Here is a 21,608-nt window from a genome sequence, read left to right as displayed (position 1 = left end):
GTAAAAAGGCTATAAAGGCACAGATGATTGGCCTCGGGGAGACCAAAACATCCAACACCGCGGAGACACCATCACGTGTTTCTCAACGCAATCACTGGAATCACTGCGTTGAGAAACACGTGATGGTGTCTCCGCGGTGTTGGATGTTTTGGTCTCCCCGAGGCCAATCATCTGTGCCTTTATAGCCTTTTTACTAGGCACTGCTCCTAATAGCCAGATTCCTACTCCACACTGATGAGGGGCAAAAACCCCGAAACAGCTGTCTGTGGATGGATACCATGCTTGGCATAGGTGGCTTTCCTTCATAGGATGCTGCCCTTCCCGTGGTTGTTCCTTCCCGGGGAAAGGCATGGCTATTCACTGCTTGCGTCGAGAAACACGTGATGGTGTCTCCGCAGCTTCTTTACATGCATCTGCATATTTCCCATAAGGGATGGGGGCAGTGTTCTGGAATCACTGCGTTGAGAAACACGTGATGGTGTCTCCGCGGTGTTGGATGTTTTGGTCTCCCCGAGGCCAATCATCTGTGCCTTTATAGCCTTTTTACTAGGCACTGCTCCTAATAGCCAGATTCCTACTCCACACTGATGAGGGGCAAAAACCCCGAAACAGCTGTCTGTGGATGGATACCATGCTTGGCATAGGTGGCTTTCCTTCATAGGATGCTGCCCTTCCCGTGGTTGTTCCTTCCCGGGGAAAGGCCTGGCTATTCACTGCTTGCGTCGAGAAACACGTGATGGTGTCTCCGCAGCTTCTTTACATGCATCTGCATATTTCCCATAAGGGATGGGGGCAGTGTTCTGGAATCACTGCGTTGAGAAACACGTGATGGTGTCTCCGCGGTGTTGGATGTTTTGGTCTCCCCGAGGCCAATCATCTGTGCCTTTATAGCCTTTTAACTAGGCACTGCTCCTAATAGCCAGATTCCTACTCCACACTGATGAGGGGCAAAAACCCCGAAACAGCTGTCTGTGGATGGATACCATGCTTGGCATAGGTGGCTTTCCTTCATAGGATGCTGCCCTTCCCGTGGTTGTTCCTTCCCGGGGAAAGGCCTGGCTATTCACTGCTTGCGTCGAGAAACACGTGATGGTGTCTCCGCAGCTTCTTTACATGCATCTGCATATTTCCCATAAGGGATGGGGGCAGTGTTCTGGAATCACTGCATTGAGAAACACGTGATGGTGTCTCCGCGGTGTTGGATGTTTTGGTCTCCCCGAGGCCAATCATCTGTGCCTTTATAGTCCTACAGGGGGAGCTGGGCCTACTGGCACTACAGAACCAGCCTTGACTACCAGTTCATGCAGCCCACATAGGAAGCTCCTAAACTGGAGGCACCCTGGAGTTGGCTAACTCGACCGCAACACGACGGGGCAACGCATAGGTGTCTCAGTGAGTTTGACAGTACCCGGAAACAGCTGATGGTGCTGGAACCAGGCTGGGCACGAGGGAGTACCCGTGACAAAAACACTGCCGAGAACCAGCTGGCGGTGCTGGAACTCAGATGCGTTGCCCCAGTGTGCAAGAGCCAATGGCACGACCGAGGACCAGCTGACGGTGCTGGAACCCGGTTACTATGCTGTAGGTGCCCGCGCTTAAAAGCACTACCAAGGACCGCCTGACGTTGGCGGAACTCGGATACCCAGGAGGAGGCACCTAAGCCAAAGTCTCAGCCCGGAACCAGCTGACGGTGCTGGAACCAGGTGGTGGACCCCAAGGCCCACAGGAGAGGAGAGAACAGCTAGGCCGCGAGGCAGCCGCAGTTACCGAACCCCAACAGTCCTACAGGGGGAGCTGGGCCTACTGGCACTACAGAACCAGCCTTGACTACCAGTTCATGCAGCCCACATAGGAAGCTCCTAAACTGGAGGCACCCTGGAGTTGGCTAACTCGACCGCAACACGACGGGGCAACGCATAGGTGTCTCAGTGAGTTTGACAGTACCCGGAAACAGCTGACGGTGCTGGAACCAGGCTCGGCACGAGGGAGTACCTGTGACAAAAACACTGCCGAGAACCAGCTGGCGGTGCTGGAACTCAGATGCGTTGCCCCAGTGTGCAAGAGCCAATGGCACGACCGAGGACCAGCTGACGGTGCTGGAACCCGGTTACTAAGCTGTAGGTGCCCGCGCTTAAAAGCACTACCAAGGACCGCCTGACGTTGGCGGAACTCGGATACCCAGGAGGAGGCACCTAAGCCAAAAGCTCGGCCTGGAACCAGCTGACGGTGCTGGAACCAGATGGTGGACCCGAAGGCCCACAGGAGAGGAGAGAACAGCTAGGCCGCGAGGCAGCCGCAGTTACCGAACCCCAACAGTCCTACAGGGGGAGCTGGGCCTACTGGCACTACAGAACCAGCCTTGACTACCAGTTCATGCAGCCCACATAGGAAGCTCCTAAACTGGAGGCACCCTGGAGTTGGCTAACTCGACCGCAACACGACGGGGCAACGCATAGGTGTCTCAGTGAGTTTGACAGTACCCGGAAACAGCTGACGGTGCTGGAACCAGGCTGGGCACGAGGGAGTACCCGTGACAAAAACACTGCCGAGAACCAGCTGGCGGTGCTGGAACTCAGATGCGTTGCCCCAGTGTGCAAGAGCCAATGGCACGACCGAGGACCAGCTGACGGTGCTGGAACCCGGTTACTAAGCTGTAGGTGCCCGCGCTTAAAAGCACTACCAAGGACCGCCTGATGTTGGCGGAACTCGGATACCCAGGAGGAGGCACCTAAGCCAAAGGCTCGGCCCGGAACCAGCTGACGGTGCGGGAACCAGTTGGTGGACCCCAAGGCCCACAGGAGAGGAGAGAACAGCTAGGCCGCGAGGCAGCCGCAGTTACCGAACCCCAACAGTCCTGCAGGGGGAGCTGGGCCTACTGGCACTACAGAACCAGCCTTGACTACCAGTTCATGCAGCCCACATAGGAAGCTCCTAAACTGGAGGCACCCTGGAGTTGGCTAACTCGACCGCAACACGACGGGGCAACGCATAGGTGTCTCAGTGAGTTTGACAGTACCCGGAAACAGCTGACGGTGCTGGAACCAGGCTCGGCACGAGGGAGTACCTGTGACAAAAACACTGCCGAGAACCAGCTGGCGGTGCTGGAACTCAGATGCGTTGCCCCAGTGTGCAAGAGCCAATGGCACGACCGAGGACCAGCTGACGGTGCTGGAACCCGGTTACTAAGCTGTAGGTGCCCGCGCTTAAAAGCACTACCAAGGACCGCCTGACGTTGGCGGAACTCGGATACCCAGGAGGAGGCACCTAAGCCAAAAGCTCGGCCTGGAACCAGCTGACGGTGCTGGAACCAGATGGTGGACCCGAAGGCCCACAGGAGAGGAGAGAACAGCTAGGCCGCGAGGCAGCCGCAGTTACCGAACCCCAACAGTCCTACAGGGGGAGCTGGGCCTACTGGCACTACAGAACCAGCCTTGACTACCAGTTCATGCAGCCCACATAGGAAGCTCCTAAACTGGAGGCACCCTGGAGTTGGCTAACCCGACTGCAACACGACGGGGCAAGCATAGGTGTCTCAGCGAGTTTGACACAACCCGGAAACAGCTGACGGTGCTGAAACCAGGTTTGGCACGAGGGAGTACCTGTGACAAAAACACTGCCGAGAACCAGCTGGCGGTGCTGGAACCCGGATGCTTTGCCTATCAAACATTGTCTTCCTACAGCCCCAACTAGCGGTGTTGGAGCAAAGGGTAAGCAGGGGGAGCAGAGTGTAGGCCGAAGCCTGCACTGGTGGCAGCTTTGTGTCTGCGTTGCGTTTGCAGGACACTTTGCCGGCTACACAGTGGGGGAACAGCAGGCGGTGCTGAACCCCACTAAAACATTGGCTGGTGTTTTTCTCTGTGCAGCTAGCACTTCCGGGCAAAAACTAGCGTTGTTACAGCCCAGGGTCAGCAGGAGGAGGAGAGGAGCAGAGTGTAGGCCGAAGCCTAGTTGAACCAATTTCAAAGGTAACCTTTAACCCCCCCTCAGGTGTTACAAAGTACAAGAGCCACACCTTGTGCAGCATTAATGCTGCACAAGAAAAGGTTGCTCTATTAATTTGTCTACTTGCACACGCTGAATGCAACACGTACACAATTTAGCCCATTCTACAGTCAAACTGTAGTTGAGGCGTGACTTGTATTTTTAAGGAGACACAGCATAGGTGTCCCAAATAACGCCTTTGTGCTTGGCGCAGCTTCCTGAGCGTTGTTTTTTGCTGTACAGGAGTCTGCGCTCTTGTGTTATCCCTTGGCAATGCCCTGTTAGCGCTGCCCGTCTTATGACCTCATTTAATGTTGGCCGCTGCGGTTAACGATGGCCATAAATCCCAGACCCACACTGCCTTTTCATAAAGTCACACTGCGGTGCTGGGATTCGTGGCCTTGAGCAGTAAATATTTTCGACGCTCACACACGTCCTTACACCTGCTTCAGACTGGGCGGCCTCAGCTGATCCGCTGATCCCTTTTCGCATGCCGCGGCCATGAGGCCGCACAGTCTGAAGAAGGCGGAAGGAGATGAGTGACGACAGGCGAACATATGCACTGCTCGTGCCCATAAACCACAACCTCGCTGACAAAATAAATAAGACAACGAGGGGCGTTGTTTCACGCAGGGCGGATGCACAGGCGCAGCCAGCTAACCATGATGTCAAAAGACGGGAAGCGCTACCAAGTGGGGTGCTGCGTATCATTACAAAGGAAAGTCACACCTCAGGGACAGTGGAATGGTCTCAATGAGACACATTTTGTACGTGTTGAGTTCCACGTGGGCAAGGAGAAAAAGTCAGCCACCTTGTACAAATGCAGCAGTACTGCTGAACAAGGTGGCTGTTATACATAGAAACACCTGGGGGTGGGGGGCAGGCTCCCTTCAATTTCAGTTCATGTGCCTGCATGGCGTTTGCAGGGCACGTTGCCGGCTACACAGCTGGGGAACAGCTGGCGGTGCTGAACCCCACTGACACATTGGCTGGTGTTTTTCTCTGTGCAGCTAGCACTTCCAGGCTAAAACTGGCGGTGTTATGAGCCCAGGGTCAGCAGGAGGAGGAGAGGAGCAGAGTGTAGGCCAAAGCCTGCACTGGTGGCAGCTTTTGTTCTGTTGTGCCTGCGTGGCGTTTGCAGGTCACGTTGCCGGCTACACAACTGGGGAACAGCTGGCGGTGCTGAACCCCACAAACACATTGGCTGGTGTTTTTCTCTGTGCAGCTAGCACTTCCAGGCTAAAACTAGCGGTGTTAGAGCCCAGGGTCAGCAGGAGGAGGAGAGGAGCAGAGTGTAGGCCGAAGCCTAGTTGAACCAATTTCAAAGGTAACCTTTAACCCCCCCTCAGGTGTTGCAAGGTACAAGAGCCACACCTTGTGCAGCATTAATGCTGCACAAGTAAAAGGTTGCTCTATTTAGTTTGCTCCTTGTACATGCTGAATAAAACACGTACACTATTTAGCCCATTATACTGTCAAACAGTAGTGGAGGCGTGACTTGTCTTTTTAAGGAGATGCAGCACAGGTGTCAAAATTTACACCTAGGTGCCAGGCGCAGATTCCTGAGCGTTGTTATTTCCTGTACAGGAGTCTGCGCTCTTGTTATCCCTTGGCCATGCGCTGTGAGCGATGCCTGTCTTCTCACCTCATTTCATGTTGGCCGGTGCGGTTAGCGATGGCCATGAAACCCAGACCCGCAGTGTCTTTTAATAAAGTCACACTGCAGAGCTGGGATTCGTGACCTTGCGCAGTAAATTTTGTCGCCTGTCCCTCATGTCCTTACACCTGCATCAGACTGGGCGGCCTCATCTGATCCCTTCTCGCATGCCGCGGCCATGAGGCCGCACATTCTGAAGAAGGCGGAAGGAGATGAGTAAAGACAGGCGAAGATATCCACTGCTCGTGCCCATCAATCACACCCTCGCAGTCAAAATAAGTAAGACAACGAGGAGCGTGGTTTCAGGCAGGGCGGACGCACAGCCGCAGCCAGCCAACCAAAGATGTCAGAAGACGGGCAGCGCTAACAAGGGGGGTGCTGCGTGTCATTAAAAAGGAAAGTCACACCTCAGGGACATTGTAATGGTCTGTAATGAGACACATTTTTTACGTGTTTAATTAAACGTGGGCAAGTAGACAAAGTCAGCCACCTTGTACAAATGCAGCAGTACTGCTGTACAAGGTGGCTGTTATACATACAAACACCTTGGGGTGGGTGGCAGGTTCCCTTTAATTTCAGTTCATGTGCCTGCGTGGCGTTTGCAGGTCACGTTGCCGGCTACACAGCAGGGGAACAGCTGGCGGTGCTGAACCCCACTAACACATTGGCTGGTGTTTTTTCTCTGTGCAGCTAGCACGTCCGGGCAAAAACTGGCGGTGTTAGAGCCCAGGGTCAGCAGGAGGAGGAGAGGAGCAAAGTGTAGGCCGAAGCCTAGTTGAACCAATTTCAAAGGTAACCTTTAACCCCCCTCAGGTGTTGCAAGGTACAAGAGCCACACCTCGTGCAGCATTAATGCTGCACAAGTAAAAGGTTGCTCTATTAATTTTGCTCCTTGCACACGCTGAATAAAACACGTACACTATTTAGCCCATTCTACTGTAAAACAGTAGTGGAGGCGTGACTTGTCTTTTTAAAGAAAAGCAGCACAGGTGTCGAAAATAACACCTTGGTGCATGGGCGCAGCTTCCTGAGCGTTGTTATTTGCTGTACAGGAGTCTGCGCTCTTGTTATCCCTTGGCCATGCGCTGTGAGCGCTTCCTGTCTTCTGACCTCATTTCATGTTGGCCGATGCGGTTAGCGGTGGACATGAATCCCAGACCCACAGTGTGTTTTCTAAAAATCACACTGCGTGGCTGGGATTCGTGGCCTTGTACAGTAAATATGTTTGCCGCTCACACATGTCCTTACACCTGCTTCAGACTGGGCGGCCTCATCTGATCCCTTATCGCATGCCGCGGTCATGAGGCCACCCAGTCTGAAGAAGGCGGAAGGAGATGAGTGAACACAGGCAAACATATGCACTGCACATGCCCATCAATCACATCCTCGTTGTCCAAAAAAATAAGACACCGAGGGGCGTTGTATCAAGCAGGGCAGACGCACAGGCACAGCCAGCTAACCAATGATGTCAAAAGACGGGCAGCGCTAACAAGGGAGGTGCTGCGTATCATTAGAAAGGAAAGTCACACCTCAGGGACAGTGGAATGGTCTCAATGAGACACATTTAGTACGTGTTTAATTAAACGTGGGCAAGGAGAAAAAGTCTGCCACCTTGTACAAATGCAGCAGTACTGCTGTACAAGGTGGCTGTTATACATAGAAACACCTGGGGGTGGGGGGCAGGCTTCCTTCAATTTCAGTTCATGTGCCTGCGAGGCTTTTGCAGGACACGTTGCCAGCTACACAGCAGGGGAACAGCTGGCGTTGCTGAACCCCACTGACACATTGACTGGTGTTTTTCTCTGTGCAGCTCGCATGTCCGGGCAAAAACTGGCGGTGTTAGAGCCCAGGGTCAGCAGGAGGAGGAGAGGAGCAAAGTGTAGGCCGAAGCCTGCACTGGTGGCAGCTTTTGGTCGGTTGTGCCAGCGTGGCTTGTGCTGGACACGATGCCGGCTACACAGCAGGGGAACAGCTGGCGGTGCTGAACCCCACTAACACATTGGCTGTTGCTTTCTCTGTGAAGCTCGCATTTCCGGGCAAAAACTAGCGGTGTTTAAGCCCAGGGTCAGCAGGAGGAGGAGAGGAGCAGAGTGTAGGCCGAAGCCTGCACTGGTGGCAGCTTTTGTTCTGTTGTGCCAGCGTGGCTTGTGCTGGACACGTTGCCGACTACACAGCAGGGGAACAGCTGGCGGTGCTGAACCCCACTGACACATCACTTTGTGTTTTTTCTGTGTAGACAACACTTCCAGGTGGCAACTGACAGTGTTGAAACCCAGGGAATCAAAGAGGAGCAGAGTGTAGGCCGAAGCCTGCAGTGGAGCAAGTTGAAAGGGAACCTTTAACTCCCCCCCCCCCCCAGGCATTTGTTGCTGAAAGAGCCATCCTGTACAGCAGTAATACTGCACATGGAAAATGGTGGCTCCGAAAATTATGCTCCTTGCAAACGCTGAAGTACACACTCATATAATGTGTCCCCTCACACTGTTAAACCGTCCCGGAAGTGGGACTTTCCTCTGTAATGTGACACAGCAAAGCCGTCATTCCAACCCCCTTGGTGCCGTGCGCCACTTCCTCAACGTTGTTTGGTTCTGTCATGGAGCCCGCGCTGTAATGTTATCCCTTGGCCATGCACAGTTAGCGGTGCCCGTCTTCTGACATCATGTAGGTGTCAGGCTGGCAGTGCCTGTGCGTCCAAGCTGCCCGAGATCCAACCTTGCAGTGTCATCTAATGTAGTCCCACTGCGGGCCAGGGATCCATGGGCATGCGCAGTGCATATCATCGCCTCTCACTCACCTCCTTCCTGCTTCTTCAGACTGTGCGGCGTCACGGCCGTGGCATGCTATTAGGGATCAGCTGACGCCGCCTAGTCTGAAGAAGCGTGAAGAAGGGGAGTGAGAGGCTAGTATATGCACTGCACATGGCCATGGATACCAGGCCCCCTGTGGGATCACATTAGACGACACTGCGAGGTGGGATTTCGGGCAGCGTGGACGCACAGGCGCAGCCAGGACGACAACAAATGATGTCAGAGGACGGGCAGCGCAAACTGTGCATGGCCAAGGGATAACATAACAGCGCAGGGTCCATGACGGAATCAAACAACGCTAAGGAGCCAGTGCACGGTGGCAAGGGGGTAGCAATGACGGCTGTGCTGCATCACATTACAAAGGAAAGTCCAACCTCCGGGACGGTTGGACGGTGTGAGGGGACACATTACATGAGTGTGTAGTTCAGCGTTTGCAAGGAGCATAATTTCAAGAGCGACCTTTCCCTTGTGCAGTATTAGTGCTGCACATGGTGGCTCTTTCAGTAACAAACGCCTGGGGGGGGGACAGGTCCCCTTACATTTTAGGTGTGCCAGCGTGGCGGTCGCATGACACGTTGCCGGATACACAGCTGGGGATCAGCTGACGTTACTGAACCCCAATAACAGAGGAGCGACTGTTGACTGTGCAGACAGCACTTCCAGGCACCAACTGGCGGTGTTAGAGCCCAGGGACAGCAGGAGGAGCAGATTGGAGGTATTGCCGCGCACACAGCTGGGGATCAGCTGACGTTACTGAACCCCAATCTGAACCCCAATAACAGAGGAGCGACTGTTAACTGTGCACACAGCACTTCCAGGCACCAACTGGCGGTGTTGGAGCCCAGGGACAGCAGGAGGAGCAGATTGGAGGTATTGCCGCACACACAGCTGGGGATCAGCTGACGTTACTGAACCCCAATAACAGAGGAGCGACTGTTAACTGTGCACACAGCACTTCCAGGCACCAACTGGCGGTGTTAGAGCCCAGGGTCAGCAGGAGGAGCAGAGGAACAGAGTGTAGGCCGAAGCCTGATTGGAGCAAGTTGAAAGGGAACCTTTAACCCCCCCCCCCAAGACGTTTGTAGCTGAAAGAGTCATCTTGTGCAGCACTAAGGATGCAAAAGGAAAAGGTTGCTCTTTTAATTATGCTCCCTGCAAACACTGAAGTAAACACTAAAAATGTGTCCCCTTATACCGTTCAACCGTCCCGGAGGTGCGAATTTCCTTCGTAATGGGACACAGCACAGCTGTCATTCCTATCCCCTTGGTGCCGTGCGCTGCCTCCTCAGCGTTGTTTTAAGCTGTCACGGAGCCTGCGCTGTTCTGTTAGCCCTTGGCCATGCCCAATTAGCGCTGCCTGTATTCTGACATAATTTGGTGTCAGGCTGTCAGTGCCTGTGCGTCCACGCTGCTCCAGATCCCACCTCGCAGTCTCGTCTAACGTAATCCCACTGCGGGCCTTGGATCCATGGGCATGCACAGTGCATATACTCGACTCTCACTCCCCTCCTTCCCTCTTCTTCAGACTGTGCGGTGTCACGGCCGTGGCATGCTATTAGGGATCAGCTGACGGCGCACAGTCTAAAGAAGGCGGAGGGAAATGAGCGAGAGCCCGAGGGGAAGATATGCACTGCGCATGCCCATGGATCCCAGGCCCGCAGTGTGACTCAATCAGAAGACACTGCGAGGCGGGATCTCGGGCAGCGCGACCGCACAGGCGCAGCCAGCCTGACACCAAATTATGTCAGAAGACAGGCAGCGCAAATAGGGCATGCCCAAGGGATAACAGAACAGCGCAGGCTCCGTGACAGCTTAAAACAACGCTGAGGAGGCAGCGCATGGCACCAAGGGGGTAGGAATGACGGCTGTGCTGCGTCACATTACGAAGGAAAGTCCCAGCTCCGGGACAGTATAACGGTATCAGTGAACACATTTTATAAGTGTTAAGTTCTGCGTGTGCAAGGAGCTAAAAAAAAAGAGCTACCTTTTCCTTGTGCAGCATTACTGCTACACAAGATGGCTCTTTCAGTAACAAACGACGGGGGGGGGGGGACAGGTTCCCTTACATTTAGGTTGTTGTGCCAGCATGGCGGTCGCAGGACACATTGCCGGCTACACAGCTGGGGATCAGCTGACGTTACTGAAACCCAATAACACTGGGTCATATGTTTTTACTGTGCAGCCTGCACTTCTGAGCCGCAACTGGCGGTGTTGGAGCCCAGGAATAGCAGTTCAGGTGGTAGAAAGATGAACACAGCAGGAGACCTGGATGACACCCAATTACTTAATCAGGCAGAGGAGTGGCAAATTCCTGCGAGATCCAGGCCTGGTTCATTTTCAGGAAAGTAAGCCGGTCAACGTTATCGGAGGACAGTCGCATGCGACGGTGTGTTAGTACACCACCTGCGGCACTAAAGACACGTTCCGATAAGACACTAGCCGCAGGGCAAGCCAGCACCTCCAATGCATACTGGCTTAGCTCTGGCCATGTATCCAGCTTAGAGACCCAAAACTTGAAAGGGGAAGAGCCGTCTGGGAGTACAGTAAGAGGGCAAGCCATGTAGTCTGTCACCATCTGACGGAACCGTTGCCTCCTGCTGACTGGAGCCGCCGGTGATGGTGTAGACATTTGGGGCGGGCACACAAAAGTGTGCCAGAGTTGTGCCATACTGGGCTTGCCTTGGGCAGAGGCGCTGCTTCTGCTCCCTCTTTGGGCAGAGCCTCCCCCACTGCCTCGACGCACTGAGCTGCTTTGTAAAGCACTAGCAGCACTCCTCTCAGTTGGACAGGAGAAGATGATGGAATTCACCAGTGTGTCGTGGTACTCCCGCAATTTACGCTCCCGGGTCAACGCTGGGATGAGGTTTTGGACGTTGTCCCGGTAGCGAGGATCGAGGAGGGTGAACACCCAATAATCAGGCATGTTGAGAATGTGGTCGATGCGGCGGTCGTTTCTCAGGCACTGCAGCATGAAATCCACCATGTGCTGCAGAGTGCCAACTGGCCCAGAAACGCTGTCTCCTGCTTGAGACATGATCTCTGCCCGCTCGTCATCACCCCACCCTCGCTGTACACACTGACCACTGGACAATTGTGTCGCTCCCTCCTCTGGACGGAGCTCTTCCTCCTCCATTGACTCCTCCTCATCCTCCTCACAAATTGGCCCCTGCGTACCCCTTTGTGAGGAACCACGTGGCGCTGACTCTCCAGAAGCTGATGGAAAAGGTGACTCCTCATCCTCCACCTATTCCACAACATCATCCCTTAACCCTTGCAAAGTTTGCTGAAGCAGGCAGATAAGGGGGACAGTCATGCTGACTAGTGCATCATCTGCACTTGCCATCCGCGTGGAATAATCAAAAGGACGCAAAACCTGGCAAACGTCCTTCATAGTGGCCCACTCTGTGGTTGTGAAGTCTGATCGGCGCTGACTGCGACTTCTTTGCGCCTGATGCAGCTGGTACTCCATAACTGCTTGCTGCTGCTCACACAACCGCTCCAACATATGTAACGTGGAATTCCACCGGGTAGGTAGGTCACATATGATGCGGTGTTCCGGAAGGCGGAATCGGCGCTGCAGAGCAGCAATGCGGGATCTGGCCAAGCTGGAACGCCGCAAGTGAGCACACTCTAGGCGGACCTTGTGCAGCAGGGCATCAAGATCCGGATAGTCCCTCAGAAAACTCTGCACAACCAAATTGAGCACATGTGCCAGACATGGGATGTGAGTGAGGTTGCCAAGGGCCAAAGCTGCCACCAGATTTCGGCCATTGTCACACACTACCATGCCTGGCTGGAGATTCACTGGCAGTAACCACACATCGCTCTCCTGCTTGATGGCATTCCAGAGCTCCTGCGCTGTGTGGCTTCGATTCCCCAATGAAACTAGTTTCAAGACGGCCTGCTGACGTTTGGCCACGGCTGTGCTCATGTCGGTCATAGGTAAACGTTCACGGGTCCATGTGGAGGTGGACTGTGACGGCTCCTGCAGAGTTGATTCTGAGGAACTTGTGTAAGAGGAGGAGTCAATGCGTACAGACTGGATTCCTGCAATCCTTGGAGTGGGCAGGACACGTCCTGCGCCACTCGCACGATCTGTACCTGGCTCAACAACATTAACCCAATGGGCAGTGAGGGAAACGTATTGCCCCTGTCCATGCTGACTGGTCCACGCATCGGTGGTGAGGTGGACCTTGCTACTGACGGCGTTCAGTAGCGCATGTTTTATGTTTCCCTCAACATGCCTGTGCAGGGCAGGGACAGCTTGCCTGCTGAAGTAAAAGCGGCTGGGCACCCTGTACTGTGGGACTGCCAATGCCATCAAGTCACGGAAGCTGTCAGTCTCCACCAGCCTGAACGAGAGCATTTCCAGGGACAACAGTTTGGCAATGCCTGCATTCAGAGCCTGTGCTCGGGGGTGGTTGGCCGAGAATGCCCGCCTTTTCTCCCATGCCTGTACTACCGATGGCTGTAGAGTAGACTGGGAGTGTGAGGATGACTGGGAAGGTGGTGCTGTGGGTGGAATTACACAAGGTCTCTGGACAACAGTGCCAGAGGTTCTTCCATGGCGATCCTGGGAGGAAGCCAAACCAGCTGTGCGTGAGCTGGAGGAAGAGGCAAAACGAGCTGACGAGGTGGTAGCTGCCGCTGTTGGTTGGCCTACATCTTCAGTCTGTTTCTGTAACTCCACCGCGTGCCTGGTCCGCACATGTTTCCACATATTTGTGGTATTGAGGTTGCTGACATTTTTCCCTCTTTTTACTTTCTGATGACACAGCTTGCATTTGACAAAACAAATGTCATCTGCAACTGTGTCAAAAAAGGACCAGGCACTGCAAGTCTTGGGAGCGCCCTTTTTGGCTTTGGAAAGAGACAGGCTCCTAACGGGTGCCAAAGTGGAGGCTACAGGCTCCGCAGTCTTCCCCCTCCCTCTCACTCTTTGGCCCGTAAGGGTAATCTCTTCCTCAGAGCTGCTCCCACCACCTTCCTGTTCCTCACGCCACGATGGGTCAATGACCTCATCATCTCCACTACCCTCTGCCACCAACTGCTCCTCCTGGGTAGTCTCGGCAGCACAGTACGCACCAGAAAGCGGCACCTGAGTTTCATCATCAGATGCGTACTGCGCTGTGGTCACCGGAGGCACTGGCCCACCCGCCTCTTCAGAGTCAGAGAGACAAAGCTGTTGGGCATCACTGCACACTGCCTCTTCTTCCATTTCTCCAATGCTGCTTGGCTGGCCCCCTGTTTCCAAGCCAAGAGATTCAGAGAACAGAAGTAGAGACGGCTCCTGTCCTGGGCTCTCTGACTGCCTGGCCAATTTGGCAGGTGGTGAAGAGACAGATGGCTGCTCTCCAGTGGTCTGTGCCTGAGAGGATGTGGCACTAACTGAAGTCGATGCCGAGGCGTTAGCTGCCATCCACCCAACAACGGCTTCAATTTGGTCTTCACGCAGCAGCGGTGCACGGCGCTCTCCGACAAAGCTGCGCATGAAGGACTGTTCCCTGCTGAAACTGAGTGACGACGAGTCACCGGCGCCCGCAGCAGGCACAGAATCACCACGTCCTCTCCCTGCTCCTCTCCCTGCTCCGCGCCCACGCCCACGTGCCTTACTCCCTGCCCTCTTCATCTTGGTTGACAGATAAAGATAAGCAGAAAAGTACTAAGGCCTTAGTGTGCTTATTCCTGAAATGCTCCTCCTAACAGGTGTAAGAAACACTAATGTTGTAAAGTGTGGACTAAACTTTATTATTTTTCAAGTGTTAAGTTGTGTTTGGTGAACTTTCCTTTTTTTTTTTTTGCAGATCGGGCTACAGAGCTAGTTTAAATCACACGGAGACCGTGCAGACAGCCGTAAACTGCGCTGCAAGGCCCAAAAAACCTCCTCTAGGTTATCCTATTTAGTGTTTTTCCACTATTTAGCTGGAGACGGGTGGAAAGACACCAATAGGGAATTTTTTTTTTAAATTTTAAACAGGCTGCACTATTTGAAAAAAAGGAAATTTTTTTTCAAGGTATGAGGCAGTAACGCACCCTGAGCTGAATCCAACCGGCTATGGCTGCACACAGACTACAGGGCGAGCTGCGCTCACACAGAGACCGTGCAGACAGCCGTAAACGGCGCTGCAAGGCCCAATAAACACCCTCTAGGTTATCCTATGTAGTGTTTTTCCACAATTTAGCTGGAGAAGGGTGGAAAAACACTAATAGGAAAAAAATTTTTTAAATTTTAAACTGGCTGCACTATTTGAAAAAAATGAAATTTTTTTTCAAGGTATGAGGCAGTAACGCACCCTGAGCTGAATCCAACCGGCTATGGCTGCACACAGACTACAGGGTGAGCTGCGCTCACACAGAGACCGTGCAGACAGCCGTAAACGGCGCTGCAAGGCCCAAAAAAAACCCTCTAGGTTAGCCTATGTAGTGTTTTTCCACAATTTAGCTGGAGACGGGTGGAAAAACACTAATAGGAAATTTTTTTTTTAAAGTTTAAACAGGCTGCACTATTTGAAAAAAAGAAAAACATTTTTCAAGGTATGAGGCAGTAACGCACCCTGAGCTGAATCCAACCGGCTATGGCTGCACACAGACTACAGGGCGAGCTGCGCTCACACAGAGACCGTGCAGACAGCCGTAAACGGCGCTGCAAGGCCCAAAAAAACCCCTCTAGGTTATCCTATGTAGTGTTTTTCCACAATTTAGCTGGAGACGGGTGGAAAAACACTAATAGGAATTTTTTTTTTAAAATTTTAAACAGGCTGCACTATTTGAAAAAAAGGAAAATTTTTCTCAAGGTATGAGGCAGTAACGAACCCTGAGCTGAATCCAACCGGCTATGGCTGCACACAGACTACAGGGCGAGCTGGGCTCACACGGAGACCGTGCAGACAGCCGTAAACGGCGCTGCAAGGCCCAAAAACCCCCCTCTAGGTTATCCTATGTAGTGTTTTTCCACAATTTAGCTGGAGACGGGTGGAAAAACACTAATAGGAAATTTGAGAAAAAATGTGCAGCAGGCTGCACTATGAGCAAAAAAGGACAACTGTGTGAGGCAGTGTGAACCCCCCCTGAGCTGAATACAACCGGGTATATGGCTGCACACAGACTACAGAGTGAGCTGCACACACACACACACAGAGAGACCTTGCAGAACGCTGTTAAAACAGCGCTGCAAGGCAAGAGCAAGGTGAACAGTGAAGAACACACAGCGTTTTGCTAAATTAGCCTTTGGAAAGGAAAATAAAGCAATTAGCTATCTCAACTGGCCCTCAGTTAAAACACAGCGTCCTGTCCCTAACTGAAATCACAGCAGAGTGAGCGCAAAATGGCGGCAGCGTCTTTTATAGTGCAGAGTGACATCATTTCAGCAGCCAATCACAGCCTTGCCAGTACTTACATGCCCACCATGCTAAACAGGATGTGCCCACACTTCCAATCATTCCTCATTGACTGCTGCGTTCAGTTTGAATTCTGGGAACTTCCGATTCCGGTATCCGATACGCGGGAAGTATCGGAATTCGGTATCGGAATTCCTATACCGCAAATATCGGCCGATACCCAATACTTGCGGTATCGGAATGCTCAACACTAGTGAGTCATCACTAATCTTAATATATACTTGAGAAAAAAGGGAATGGCAGCACTCACCAATCTTCTATGCAGGTTCCTTTATTGTGACAATATCTTCACGGCACGAGGGTGTACATACAAGGAAATGTGGCAGCTAAACGACGGCCGTTTCGCGTCCACCTGGCGCTTCAACGGGTTCAATGAGTGAACGGACGTGACGCCTGAAGTAGTGAGCACCGACGGTGCTCCTCCCTCCAGCCATCCTCCGCCCGCCCACGGTACAAAACTAGTTAAAAACAATTAAAAACAATACTGGTGAGTATAAGCATAATCTGTATGGATATAAAATACCCTAGTGTTACGTAGCACAGCAGACAAACAGAATCTACTGTCCTTATCTTGCTATTCTGGACGAAACAGTGCCTAATATAAACAACCAAGCTACTGCAGCTCCCCATCTACATCACAGTGATTAGGTGGACTATGGGTATCATCCCCTCCAATATCTCATTCCAGTTAATGGATTCACCCAAGCTTAACATAGCTAAACGCTCACACAGACTTTGTAATGCCGCTAGCGTGCATAATGTGCCAAGTAAATTGACGGATATGTTTAAAAAATGCACTAGTATCTTTAGTATACGACAGAATATGTGCCAGTAGTGGGCGTAACAACCAGTCTATATACTTAGAGAGCGGTTCTGTAAGGGACCCCACCCCCGACACAATCGGTCGGCCTGGTGGGTCCGTGATAGCCTTATGAATTTTAGGGACATGGTACCAGTGCAGCTTCATTGGGAACTCCGGCAGCATCTTTTCTGCTTTATTGAGTGAAAGGGCCTTGGGCTCTACGGAGCCGCGCCTGCACTACCTTGCGGCGGCATCTTAAGGAAGGACACGGAGCGAAGTATATTGTGGAGAAGTGAGAAACGAGATCACAGCAAAAAGGCGATAGAACCAGTAGGAGTCGTGCCTCGAAATCGGCAACATCCTACTGAGGCGGGTAGCCGGTGGCCGGAACGCCGAGGAAGTAACAGACTTCAAGCATTACTTCAAACAGCGGCAGGACAGTTAATTATAGGTTGGCTGTCTCACCTAAATCACCTAAGCAGACATAGGAGGCAATCGTGGGAGAGGGGCATCTCGAGGGTCCCAGAATAACTCCAGGTCTACCCGTCATACAGGTGCGTCCTAGCTATATCATCTGGGGGACGGAGAGAGAAAGAACAAATACGACAGTTGTGAGGACTATCCCGTGGTGCTCAGCAGGGAAGGACTACAACACACTAGTAGGTAGGCACTGATTTCCACCTGCAAAGGGAACTCTGGATGTGCCTTCGGACCGGCCGGTCTCAGCCAGCCCTGTTAGCAGTGCTCTGGATTGCGGATCCCAAAGTCTTCAGTAAAAAGGTAAAGAGACTGCACCCTTTGTGTCCCCGTTATTAACCGCGCCTCACATCATCACCACCTACACTACTGGGAAGCCCTGGGGAAGCACTTCACCTGTGGGAAGGTATTCCATCTAGCTGCTATAACATCACCCCAGTGGACCGTCAAGCAGCGTCGGTCACCCTGACAGAATACCACAGGTGGCGTCACGAACACTTGACAAACTTTCATCACCTTTCAATGGACGCCCCTTAGCAGGGTCACGGACCGGGTCTAGCCACCGTGACAACCCCAGGACCGATACAGAGAGGACCGGTACCGAGTACCCGGCGGCCCTGCGTCTGGGGGTGATCCATATGGTCTTGTTGATTAGGTTTTTATAAGTTTCAGACATTTGAGGCAATTTATTTTCATCGAACGTTACACTGGAAAAAGATGTGTGAAATGTAAGGCCACACGGATGTCATACGGATACATGGGTGAGAAAATATTGCATCATCACATTGCAAACACATTACACATAGATTACCATATGGAGAACACTCGTGCGACTCTCGGCACTGAGAAACAATTTTGTATATGTTTAGTGTGACTCCGGCATTACATGGTGAAAACATCTGTAGCATTAGCCAGACTTGACAATGATAACACTTGATTCTTAGAGTAGAAATTTTTTCCGTAGCACGTTATGCTGCAAGCATACCTCAAACCAAGTAGGGAAGCTGTTAGAAATGGGTGGGATTAAAATTATTAACAAACACTGTCTACCATATCTTTATTTTCTTTCTAAGCCAATGTTCATATGTTTAAACTAAAATGCTGATTATTAGGGATGGTAGTGCACTTCAAGTATCCTCCAGGTAAGTTAAGTAATATGACAGAGTGACGATGTGGTGCTAGGTATCATACCTTGGGAGGCTAGTCATCCTTAATCAACCTTTGTCATTTGCCTTCTTTAAATTTGCAAACTTTTGATGAAGTTGGTGGAGAATGTTAGCCACAAGCACATATAGGGAGGGTTACCTGGCAGCAAGATGCATTTGGAAGTACATTCTGTCCTGGACTGCATTCTCACATTTTAGTCTAGAGTATGCCATGCAGTAAGGAGAAGCTGCAGGGTCACAGAACGCAAAACAGATATAAGACACAGACAGGTTGTGTAGTGCTCTGAGCTACTACAGATAGTCAAGGAAAAGGAACATGTAGCTGTGCTAGACTATAGATGTAGATATAAGGTGAAAGACAATGGTAAATAAAGAGTAACTATATACAGTACAGACCAAAAGTTTGGACACACCTCATTTAAAGATTTTTCTGTATTTTCATGACTATAAAAATTGTACATTCACACTGAAGGCATCAAAACTATGAATTAACACATGTGGAATTATATACTTAACTAAAAAGTGTGAAACAACTGAAATTATGTCTTATATTCTAGGTTCTTCAAAGTAGCCACCTTTTGCTTTGATGACTGCTTTGCATACTTTTGGCATTCTCTTCATGAGCTTCAAGAGGTAGTCACCGGGAATGGTTTTCACTTCACAGGTGTGCCCTGTCAGGTTTAATAAGTGGGATTTCTTGCCTTAGAAATGGTGTTGGGACCATCAGTTGTGCAGAAGTCTGGTGGATACACAGCTGATAGTCCTACTGAATAGACTGTTAGAATTTGTATTATGGCAAGAAAAAAGCAGCAAAGTAAAGAAAAACGAGTGGCCATCATTACTTTAAGAAATGAAGGCCAATCAGTCTGAAAAATTGGGAAAACTTTGAAAGTGTCTCCAAGTGCAGTGGCAAAAACCATCAAGCGCTACAAAGAAACTGGCTCACATGAGGACTGCCCCAGGAAAGGAAGACCAAGAGTCACCTCTGCTTCTAAGGATAAGTTTATCCAAGTCACCAGCCTCAGAAGTCGCAGGTTAACAGCAGCTCAGATTAGAGACCAGGTCAATGCCACAAAGAATTCTATCAGCTCAACATCTCTGAAGGCAAAAGGGCCAACAAGTGCTAAGCATCTCTGGGAACTCCTTCAAGATTGTTGGAAGACCATTCCAGGTGACTACCTCTTGAAGCTCATCAAGAGAATGCCAAGAGTGTGCAAAGCCGTCATCAAAGCAAAAGATGGCTACGTTGAAGAACCTAAAATATAAGACATAATTTCAGTTGTTTCACACTTTTTTGTTAAGTATATAATTCCACATGTGTTAGTTCATAGTTTTGATGCCTTCAGTGTAAATATACAATTTTCATAGTCATGAAAATACAGAAAAATCTTTAAATGAGAAGATGTGTCCAAACTTTTGGTCTGTATTGTAGCTATTATAGCGCTATCATGTGAATGCAAACAATCCATCAAGTTAGCCAGTACCACTAGCAGTTATATTATGACCATCATAGAAAGTTGTATATAAAATATACCACTCACTAACATTGGTCATGGAATGTCAGCAAATTTAAAGGATTATTCTCAAGTTTTCTCTTGAGCAGCTTACAATGCTGCAGTATTAGTAGAACTATAAAGCTCAGCACAATCTACTGCAAAACATTCAGCTATCAATGGTTGGTTCTGAAGTCTACAATAGGGATAACAGTACATTTGAAAAACACATGTCTTAGGAAAGTGAGAGCACTGATGAGACCTTCTATGGAAGCAGCTAATGGTGGGGATGATGATTTAGCAACATTTAAAACAGTAGCTTGTCTGGCGTTGAGAGGGACTGAGGAGGAAGGAAGGAGGAGGTGAGCAAATTACTACTTCATAGAAATCAATAAGTTAGAGAGAGGTGGCTGAAATATTAGGCATAAATTTCTCTCCTGGAATGTAACTGCTGATCACACTCAGTCAGGCTCTAGTAGCCAAGCACCATGGAAACAAACTGTACACTATGTAAAATAAAAACTCACTCAGCAGGAGAATGAAAGCAGAAAAAGCAAGTCAGATGCAAACTTTTTTTTCATGCTGTTTAACTTCCCTACAGCAACTTAATAACTTGAGAATACACCTTTAATCAGGATTTAGGGGCAGAATTTTGTCCTAAATTAACTCATTACATTTTGTGAAGTTGGCCTCACTAGCAGCCTACTATCCCTGCATTTGACAATGTTTCATTTCCACAGCCTTCTCAGAGTTGCAAAGTATAAGGTTAGTGAGACATATGTAGCAGCTGGGTGAAAGCAAAATAGGAAAAAGGTAACATGTCAGATTTATACCTATGCTAAAGTGTACACAGAGAGGGGAAATGATTCCCCACAGATAAAATTGATACGCGATGGGTCAGATGATAGCTATAGTGAAGAAATGGTACAAGGAGAGTGTGTAAGGACTTGGGAGGCATAAACTGTAACCAAACACATGAACTAGTTCAGAAACTAGGAGATTTGCAGATTTCAAATCGTATTTTAGGCCAAGTTCACCACTCTGTCAGTATTTGATCAGTATTTTGCATCAGTATTTGTAAGCCTAAACCAGGAGTGGAACAAATAGAGGAAAAGTATAATAGAAACATATGCATCACTTCTGTATTTATCACCCACTCCTGGTTTGGGCTTACAAATACTGATGTAAATGCTGACTAAATACTGAACGTGTGAACGTGGCCTCAGAATGTAAGAATATAAGGAAACCGGCTCGGACTGACCCACAGAGTAAAAGTGAATCCAAAGGTTGGACTTCATGCTGAAGCGGGGCCCCCATCCTTTATACAGTGTATTCAAAAACTCGGCACTCAACTTAAATAAACAAGTGGTGGTTTGTTGTCCCCTGTAGTAGCAAAACGTTTCGGTCTTACTTCAGACCTTCTTCAGTTACTACATAGAGGTTACAGAAAGAAAAAAATAATAATAAACTAAATAAAGTATATACAGACATCAAAAGTCAATTATGGTCAATTTTGATAGAGGTAGAAAGATGATGACAAGCTTCGGTACCTGCGCAACATAAACTCATATAGTAGGCAATAACATAAACAGTGACGGGAGATATTGCGGACTGAACTGTGTTGATGGTGAAAAAAAAGGTGGTAATTAAGATATAGCCACACATACCAGATAACCGTACGTCTATTGAGTTGGATCAACTGATAGGTTCAGCATGACAAAGCTTGATCTGAAGAGATATATGTGAAAAACGATCACATTCCAAAGAGTGGATTCTAAGGGACGTTTTGTGCCATATATAGAGTGAACATACCAGTCTGTCTATCCAT

At 50.3% G+C, this 21,608-nt stretch overlaps 1 long non-coding RNA gene across 1 annotated transcript in view; it reads left to right on the top strand.

The window, feature by feature from the left end:
* The window catches only part of LOC138649136 (uncharacterized), a 263,601-nt gene that overhangs the window by 63,112 nt on the left and 178,881 nt on the right, over positions 1 to 21,608 (top strand). The gene's annotated exons all lie outside the window — the stretch shown is intronic.

The sequence above is a fragment of the Ranitomeya imitator genome, chromosome 1 (assembly GCF_032444005.1).
Source record: "Ranitomeya imitator isolate aRanImi1 chromosome 1, aRanImi1.pri, whole genome shotgun sequence".
NCBI classification, from domain to species: Eukaryota; Metazoa; Chordata; class Amphibia; order Anura; family Dendrobatidae; genus Ranitomeya; species Ranitomeya imitator.
Note: the sequence above shows the minus strand (reverse complement) of the source record. Positions and strands in the feature narration are given on the sequence as shown.